Source organism: Ipomoea triloba, chromosome 5 (assembly GCF_003576645.1).
Source record: "Ipomoea triloba cultivar NCNSP0323 chromosome 5, ASM357664v1".
Classification (NCBI taxonomy): domain Eukaryota; kingdom Viridiplantae; phylum Streptophyta; class Magnoliopsida; order Solanales; family Convolvulaceae; genus Ipomoea; species Ipomoea triloba.
Genome location: NC_044920.1, coordinates 1,682,662 through 1,693,018, shown reverse-complemented (window position 1 = coordinate 1,693,018; position 10,357 = coordinate 1,682,662). Strand labels below are relative to the sequence as shown.

Sequence of the window (10,357 nt, the reverse complement as noted above, 5' to 3'; positions counted from 1 at the left end):
TCTTATTTCAAGGTTCTTAATTAAAGAACTCTAAAACCATTTTAACAACTTTGTATGACCTATTAACAACTTGTACAAGCAAAGGAACACTTGATCACCGTCTTCATGCGTGTGAAACGCATTATCCTAAAATTTTCTGATTTCTCTTACTAAGCAACAATGGTAATGTAATCCAAAACTTTTGAAATACAAGAAGATGTCAAATTTCTTAAGTTGCTTTTATGAAAAATTCACCTAGGAAATAACTTGAAATTTTAGTATGTAAAAATTCTTTCATAAACTCTACAGCAGGTTGGTGGCTTTAGTAAAAAAATTATATATGGGCAACATATGAAAATTCTAATTTATATATATCCATCACAAGACATCATTCATCTGTCTTTAAAACTGCCATAGTAATACAGGAAAAATTTGGGTCTCATATAAGGAACTTTAGACTTAGTTATGAAGTTACAAAAGCTTTTAGAATTTTCATAATTAAGTTTCAGGTTCTCCATTACTTTGGTTTTTAAGATAATAGAGGATGGGATGTCTGATGATGGATATATAATAGAATTTTCATATGTTGTCAGGATATACAATTCGTAACTAAGCTACTATAGAGTTTACGAAAGAAGTTTTACACACTAAAATCACAATAAGTTACTCCCTAGGTGAATTTCTCATAAAAGCAACATAAAAAATTTGGCATCTTCTTATATCTCAAAAGTTTTGATTTGATTTCTCTTGTTGCTTCACACGCCAGAAGACGGTGATCGATAAAGTGTTTCCTTATTTATACTGAATCTCATGTTACTTATAAGTGATCCAGATTCCTAACAATTACGTCATACGATGGTCATTGAAATTCTTTTGGAGTTGAATAATCTTGAAATAAGAGATTGATGAGAAGTGAAGAACTAATGCTGAAAGTGGTTTTAATATAAGAAACAAATAAGATGTGAATTTCATACTTTATTGCTCCAATTAAAAAAAAAATTGAGTTTTCTATCAAGTTGAGACGAAAACTTAATCTTGTGACAAAATGCGCTACTTTACTAATAATTGAGGAGTAAAAAATAGATACGATAATAACTGAAGAACTAAGTCAAAACATAAATATAACTCAAAAACTAATAATACAATTTTCTCTAAATATTATTTCAACTTTAATGATAATAGATTTAAAACATTCCCAAGACCTTGTGGTCTAGTGGCACCTGGTTACACTCTCATATAGAAATGGGTGGGTTGGAGTCTTAATAGAGACAATATTGACTCTTTGTATTTCAGTAGATTGAAGAAAGTAGTTATGAACCATGCATTGTAAAAAAGTCAGTAATGCTCAAAAAAAATTTTAAAACATTAATCAACATCAACATTACTATTTAAATCTTTAATACGCAACCGTCCAACAGAATTCGTCGAGTTTAAGGCATCACCTCGTCACAGATCAGACTCACAGGGCCGCACCCCAGTACCCCACCACACTTTGTCACAACTTTTGACTCATTGCAACAAATCTTTTGATTCATCGCTAGGAAACATATCTCTTGATTTATGTTGACAAATTTGGTTATGTTTTATCGTATATTTTTTTTACCCAATTAGGTGTCGTTTGAGGTTAATGATTAAATATTATTGAATATTAAATACAAAATAGTCCAATAAAAACAATTAAAAAGCTATTCATAAACCTTAACAAAGTATACGTAATGATATAAATAAATCAAATTACTTATGAGCTCCTTGATCTTAATTTAACAAATATTCAAATTTGATTTATTATATATTGTTGATGTGAGCTTGAACTTGAGAAGTTCGAGTAACAAGTCGAATCGAATTCGAACCTCTTAATATTTGACTTGAGCAATTCATGAGTCTAATTGAGTCTTTTAATTATATATATTTTATAACTAATATAAATCAATATTACAAATTTAATTAATTTTATATATATATATTTATTTATGGTTATATATTAATAGCTATAATCAAGATACAATGAGTTTGTTATGATATTTGGATGTATAATAATAATAATAATAATAATAATTATTATTATTATTATTATTATTATTATTATTTGATCTGAGTTTGAATTCGAGTGAAGTTGAGTTCAAGCTCAAACCATTAGAGTTTAATCAAGCTTAAGCTTCAATTTTTAAAATTGAGTCGAGTTTCGAGCTTTGACTATTCAGATTCGGCTAGACTTGTTTACACCGCTAATATAACGGCACAAATTTAGCTGAATTCGACTGATACATATTCCGTGTCAGACATCATTAATACCATGTTCATGTTTGCATTAGAGTCACCGTTGCAGTACAACAGACAATTGTCAACACCTCAAAAAACCAGCTTGATGATTACACCTCACATTCTAGGAGAGGGCCGAGAGGTATAGTATAAAAGGCTAGGTTTTATCATTTATAGCCCTGGGGCATAATTTTTTTTTTAAATGTGAAATCAACATATATTTTCATATCTAAAATTTATATTACATAAAGAAAAATATTAATAATCAAATAAACTGAAATAAGATTCACAAGTTCTTAATAAATTTACTTCCATATAGTCAAATTCATAAGGCTTTCTTTGGCTGGTCTTATTTTAAATTACTAATAAGCTATAAACTCTGTTTGGTGATGTTCTCAAAATAAGTTAGTAGTTTAAAATAAGAGCTTATTATGAGAAGCTACTCTAGGTAGCTTTTAAAAAATAAGTTAGTAGCTTTTTAACTTTTTTTTCATCTTTATCCTTATTAATTTTAAATAAATGACATTCTTTACTTATCCCAATTAAAACCCTTTTGGTGTTTTCTCTTCAATGTGTTTGGTTGTAATTTCAATTTGACATTTTTGTTTGAACATGAATTTTGTATGAACTAATAATCTTATGAATTTTAAACATTTTATTTTACTTTATATATTTTCAAATATACGTTGTTACTTTATATTTTATTAAAATATATTGATTTCATTATTTTATATTTTAACGTATAAACAAATCTATTTAAATTTAAAACTATTTAAATTGTATAAAGATGTTCTTTTTAGTCTTTTTACATTTATCAGCTTATCAAAAAACTAATTTTACCAAACACTTTTAAGCATAACAGCTCTTCAGATTTCAACTTCGAGCTTATAGCTTTTCAGTTTTTAGCTACTTTTAAGCTTTTAGCTATCTTTTCAGCTAAGTTTGCCAAACATAACCATAATATAATATTCATGAGAAAAACTAGGAGCTTCCTTTAATTGGATGCAAAATAATTAATGATTGCATTAGTGCATTCATAAATAAACAATTATTAATTTATTATAATGAATAAACAATTTAAACACAAATAAACTTACAGACAACCACATTATTAATAAAAATATATAAAGCAAAACTTACAAATAGGGGTGAAACCAGAAACGACCAAAATGAGAAATCAATTAAACGCTTCGAAACACAATAAAAAATACTTATAAAAAATGAAACATAATCAATTGGATAAAATGATTCAAATAGAAAGCATATTATAAATCACACATATTCTCTAAAGTAATTTGAATATGATGACGCGTAATAGAAACTTTTAGGCGATGGGTCATGTGAAAACATGTTCCTCAGATAAAAAGTGAGCATTGATCTTATCCATTAGTTTGGGTAAATCAACAATTAAGAGTCGCTAAAAAAAAGTGAAAAATAGACATGGCTAATTTTATAAATATTAAAATCTTGAACGTTTGTAATGGTTATAAAATTGCTTATGCATTTTTTGTATGATGAGATCAAGCCCAGCCTTGAGGGTGGACGAGCGAGCTGGGCACTCGCCCAAGTCCCAATGTTGGGATGTCCCCGTAGTTCTTTTTTTTTTTTTTTTTTTTTTTTTAATATGAAGTTTATGAAAATTTTATTTTACATGATGAAATGTTCAAAATCATAACTTTAAATTAAAGTTACTAACTAGTATTAAATCTATTTAACTGTTATGGGAGATAATGTGATCGAGTCTCAGTGGAGACGTTGTTGATTCTTTGTGTGTTACATCAGGTTGAGAAAGTACGTATGAACAGATACTACAATCTAATAGATTCGTAGATTTCAAAAAAAAAAATCTATTTAAATGTTACAACTATTTAATATAACGATTCAATTAATACATATATATGGGACCCGAAGCTTGAATGAGCGCGCACTAGTCCAAGAGTTTTTTTTTACGACTATAGCGCAGGTTAGCAAATACCATTCTTTACGATGGTTATAAATATTGTCACAAATAAATTTAGGAAACAAAATTCCAGAGAAAGCTTGCTCTCATGAAGAGTGATAATTGGACGGTCATTTTCTTTCCATTTTTTTCTCTCTGATTATATATTGCTTTGGGTGTTTTATTTGTATTTACAGTGAGATTAATTATTCCCAGCGACGATTGTTCCAAATGACAGGAAGCAAGAGTCAAAATAGTGATGAGCAGACATATATACGGAGTTGGAGTATTTGTGACGGTTTCATGACCGTCCGGGAAACGGCGGCGAACGTCAGATCCAATATGATCGGAGTTTAACGGCGCCGTTGCCGTCTTATCAAAGGCAAGTTGTCATGTTGGCTATTTGGAGTTTGACAACTCAGGAACAGTGATGAAGATTCCTGTGTTTCTTGGTTAAGTTGTCATTCTCATTCGTATTATGAATCTGTTCAAAGGTTGCATTTCAATAATGTAAACTGCGGGCTTTCAGCAATTACTTATGTTGTTATAAACACCTATCAATATATAGTTTGAACTTTCCAAAACTTGGGGCAACCCAACCAAGTTTAATTTGTCCAGTTTGGCTTGATAATCACAAAATTTCAAGTTCGGCTCTCAATGAGAACGATATGATATTCTTAGTTTGAACCGATTAGCCATAAACTAGTTGATCTCATTATGTCCCTTTGCGGACTAAGGTTATAGATCAGAGTTTACCTAACACACACACTCGACTACTAGTTAGATGAGGTTTCCCTCGTCATTCAAAAATTTCACAATGTATAAGTACAATATGATATGTTTTAATGATAGTTTATACATAGTCTAATACATTTGCTATTTTTTTCTAATTTTATTATCACTTGCTTTTTCTTTCAAGTTATTAGTGTTGATGAATGTATTGGTGCAATTTCACAATGTATAAGTACAATATGATATGTTTTAATGATAGTTTATACATAGTCTAATACATTTGCTATTTTTTTCTAATTTTATTATCACTTGCTTTTTCTTTCAAGTTATTAGTGTTGATGAATGTATTGGTGCAATTTCAATTCGTTTGTAAATCCGTGTTGGTGGATGGTTGTGTACTTGTGTTGCCTTAATGCAATCATGCCAATTGCCAACTCTAATAACCAATTCAATATATATACAAAAACAAATTAGACAACATATATATTCCTATGAGACTGAGACACAATATGAATGCACACAATCTACTACAGGAATGTATATAGATTAAAGTGTGTGCAATTTGCCTAACATGAATACACACAACTTAAAGGTGCCTACAATCCAGCGAGAGGATTAGTCACTGTGTTCGACGGTGGAAACGCAGGGCTACACCCAAAAAAAAATTAATGTGTGTGCATTTCAATAGTTGACTGTGTGCATTCATGTTGTGTCTCACAATCTCACGAGAAGATGTTGTCTCACTGGAACATTATCATATATATATATATATATATATATATATATATATATATATATATATATATTATGGTTTATAATTTTTTTGTCGCTCACCACTCCTATCTACTGTTTAGATTTGAGATCATATGGCCAAGATGTTTGGAGTGGTATAGTGATGTATTATGTATATTTACCAGATTAAAAAGATTATAAAATTAAACATAAGATCAAGCAAGATCAACGGTGCACAATGGTACACAGATTCACATGTTAACAGAGTTTCACATTATATATATATATATATATATATATATATATATATATATATATATATATATATAGACACACACACATATAGTCTTAGGATCACATGAGAAAACACCACAAGAGAAAATTAATAACCAATCTCAGTCTTACGTCTGTAAAAATCAGACGATCATATCAAAATTATTTTTAAAAAATGCCATATAACATTTTTTGTAATTATTGTGAATTTTTACACTAGAACTTGCAACACTATACTCTGCACATTGTAACAACACAATGTGTATTTTTGGATAACTTTTTGAAAAAGACAATAAAAAAATAAATTTTAAACCTAAATCATTAATGTTAAACCCTGAACAGTAAAGCGTGAACCCCAAAACCTAATAAAACCAAAAAGTTTAGTCATCAGCTCTAAAATTCAAACCCTAAGTGCACTGCACTTCGCATTTTGCAATGTGTAAGTTTTTTTTTTTTTTTTTTAAGGCTAAAGTGTCATCTAGCACCATGAACTATATCCAATTATTCATGTCACACCCTGAACTTTCATATCGTATATATCGAGCCGCAAACCAAAATAAAAAATTCATCTAGAACTTTTAGCAGGTTTCCCTGTCTTCCTGCTGACATGGCGCATGTTTCCAAGTGATGTGGCATTTCTTTTAACCTTATGTTGTCCATGTAAGCATTTACATATTAAAAATAATTTAAAAATAAACAAAAACACAAACCAAAAAAAATTAGCATTTCTATAAATTTGGAGAATTGAAAAAATACTAAGTAGCCAAAAAATATAAATTCTGAAAAAAAAATTGAAACATTGGAATTGCAAAATTGAAAAGTATACATAATGAAAATAAAGAGAATAAAATTCTGGTTATTTTAATATAATAATTTTGTTTGTTTTTTTTTTAAAAAATTAAATATGTAAACGCTAGCTTACATGGACAACATAAGATTAAGAGAAATGTCATATTAGACGCCATGTCAGCAGGAACATAGGAAAACCTGCTAAAAGTTCTATGCGAATTTTTTTCTTTGGTTTGTGGCTCAATATATACGATATGAAAGTTCAGAGTGCGGTATGAATAATGGGATATAGTTCATGGTGTTAGATGACACTTTAGCCTTTTTTAATATTAAGCACCTACTTTGTTAATACTAAACGTGCACTTTGTAACTTAAATACGTAATGTGCATTTCTGAAAAACCCTGAGAAGTGTTGAGTATAGTGTTCTAAGTTGCATAATAAAGTTGATGATAATTACAAAATGCCACAATATTTTTTTAAAAATTTGATCTAATCCATTCGATTTTTCTAAATGTAAGGCTAAGATTAGTTCTTAGTTTTTTTTTTTTTTCTTCTGATCCATTTAGTACTCTAGTAGATCTAACTATTGAAAAATAAAGAAACGTTAGAGAAAATTACGCTGACATTTCTATAATTATGATTCTGCATTTAGAATGTTTGACAATGCGTGAGAAAAGTATGTAAAAAAGCGTAGTGACATTTCTGTATGCATTTAGAAATGCTTGATATATAGTGCATTTAGAAGTGCATTGAGTGGACTCCGCACCTATGATGAGCCCTTAAGGAATGGGAGAAATTGTTGGAATTTTATGAAAGAGTCTTAGGATGTAGGATGCATGCTAGTTTCGTAGGACTAGGAGCAGTCGCATAACAAGATCTTTCAATTGGCTTATGTAAAAACGTATTGATTCCTTCACACAACAATTTGCTTCTCGTATCGGGGAATTTGAAGAGATGTCAATTGTCAACTATCTCTGAAAATATTGATACTATAACTCAACAAGGAGCAAATGATTGAGGATTCAATGGTGTAATGTTAAGAAGTACAGGCGTATGATGTGATTTGCAAAAAGAAACACTTTGATAGTGCATTCGAAACGAATTTCCAAATATATTGTTAGTTGTTCGCGAATGCACTTCATGCTTTTAATTCCCAAATGCATATATAGTGGTATTTACAGGAATGTCACCCCTTTTTTTCTTATTCTTTATTTTCCAATCATTAGATGGATCTACTAGATCAATGGTATTGAAATTTGTCCACACTTCTCACCGGGGAGGTTATTGTTATATATTATGGTAACTAGCTCATATTTATATTAGGGGCATACTCACATAAGAACATGTTTCCATTTTTAAATGTTCGACAAAAATTATCTTAAGAAATCAATTCAAAATTATCTAATTTCTTCTGCATTTATTTTCACAAGTTGTGCACAAGGTTCTTCAACACTCTTCATGACTCGTTAAGCTTAATTAAGTGTGCTCTTTAAAAGGTTCTCAACAGGCCATTGTAAAACCTTCAAGATAGCAAGGGGTTTTGCATAGGATTCTCAAGAACCCGTTGCAAAACCCTCAAGAAGGCAACAGGTTGTGCATAGGGTTCTCAAGAACCTATTGTAGAACCCTCAAGAAGTAATGCTTCTCAAGGTTAAAAGAATCATTCAATAAGCTGAGGAGAAAATGCTACTTAAACCAGCATTTGAAATTTTAGCGATTGGGGTCAATAAGCTAAGAGAATAAACTATTTACCAAACACCAGTTTACCTTAGCTTATTGATTGATTAGACCGTTAAAATTAATCAAACAAGATAAATTTGACTAATAATTCATTTTTCAATTACACTATAATACCACTTTTTAAAATAAAATTGTGCCTCCAAAAATGCAGTGGCCCTGGACAGACATGTCCAGGCCTGGCTAAACCCAAATTGAGATAACCACGTGACAGGGAATATGCAAGAAACAACATATTCCTTGTCCACAACCCCAACCACCAACCCGGCTTAGTTCTACACTTCTACCCTTGTTCTTGGGTTCGGGGAGAGGTTTTCCATCTCCACAAATTTGTACTAGTGAGTAGGGTAGTAAAACATGCAAATTTGTAGCAAACAATATATAGTCTTGAGATTTGAGAAGATTGCACTTTTTACCTCAAACTTAGGGATTAGGATGGGGAATAAGCTCCCCGCATATTCCCTACTCGGTGACTTTTCCTACATCTTTCTCTATATTGAATGATTAATTTTTTATACAACATAAAATTAAAGATATTGAATGATATATAATACTAAAATGTTCTACAAAACTATGCCTTTGTATTGCATTGTGTCGATTGACAAGCAAATATATATATATATATATATATATATATATATATATATATATATATATATATATATATATACCTGAATTCATATGTAGCACAAACAAAAGAGAAACAAAAGTTTGTGTTTATGCTTTCAGAGTGCATGTTGTTCTTGATCATGATTCATGAGAAGAGTTTGGTAAAGAAGTTGCCAGAAGTGGCTTTCTTCTCCAAGCATGCAACATGGGCATATCTTCCAAGCTTGTCTACTTGCCTTGCTTCTCCCTTTGTGTCCTTCTTGCAGATTTTGCATGTCTTATCAACCCATCCCTCTTCCACATATTGTCCATCCACTGTTGTCAAAGGACACAAATGGGGAATTTTGTAAGAAATGCATCATTGCATCAATACCTTCCTTTTGTTTATTTCTTTTTTTAAAGAAATTTTTAAGTTGTCAATCGGTAAGATGCTGATTTGCACGATGTATCATTACTCATGGTATGTCTAGTTGCATCGGGTATTGCAGAAACGGAAAATTCTTGTAAGAAATGTAGCAATACCTTTATTTAAAAAAAAATTAAAAAAATTTAAGGTGTTGATAGGTAGGATGCTGATTTGTATGTGGTATCATTACTCATGGTATGTCAAGTTGCATCGAATATTTTGGAGACAAATTATTGATAGTACCAGATACAACTCAAATATCATACCGTGGGTTAATATATATATATATATATATATATTATATATATATATTATATATATATATATATTTGCTTGTCAATCGACACAATGCAATACAAAGGCATAGTTTTGTAGAACATTTTAGTATTATATATCATTCAATATCTTTAATTTTATGTTGTATAAAAAATTAATCATTCAATATAGAGAAAGATGTAGGAAAAGTCACCGAGTAGGGAATATGCGGGGAGCTTATTCCCCATCCTAATCCCTAAGTTTGAGGTAAAAAGTGCAATCTTCTCAAATCTCAAGACTATATATTGTTTGCTACAAATTTGCATGTTTTACTACCCTACTCCACTAGTACAAATTTGTGGAGATGGAAAACCTCTCCCCGAACCCAAGAACAAGGGTAGAAGTGTAGAACTAAGCCGGGTTGGTGGTTGGGGTTGTGGACAAGGAATATGTTGTTTCTTGCATATTCCCTGTCACGTGGTTATCTCAATTTGGGTTTAGCCAGGCCTGGACATGTCTGTCCAGGGCCACTGCATTTTTGGAGGCACAATTTTATTTTAAAAAAGTGGTATTATAGTGTAATTGAAAAATGAAATTATTAGTCAAATTTATCTTGTTTGATTAATTTTAACGGTCTAATCAATCA

The 10,357-nt window shown here is 30.4% G+C and overlaps 1 long non-coding RNA gene across 1 annotated transcript; it reads left to right on the top strand.

Annotated features, from left to right (window-relative positions):
• The first annotated feature begins 4,197 nt into the window (after positions 1-4,197).
• LOC116021025 lies at positions 4,198-4,864 on the top strand. The gene is made up of 2 exons (XR_004098877.1): positions 4,198-4,307; positions 4,416-4,864. It is a non-coding gene; the product is annotated as an uncharacterized LOC116021025 (long non-coding RNA).
• Positions 4,865-10,357: the final 5,493 nt, after the last annotated feature.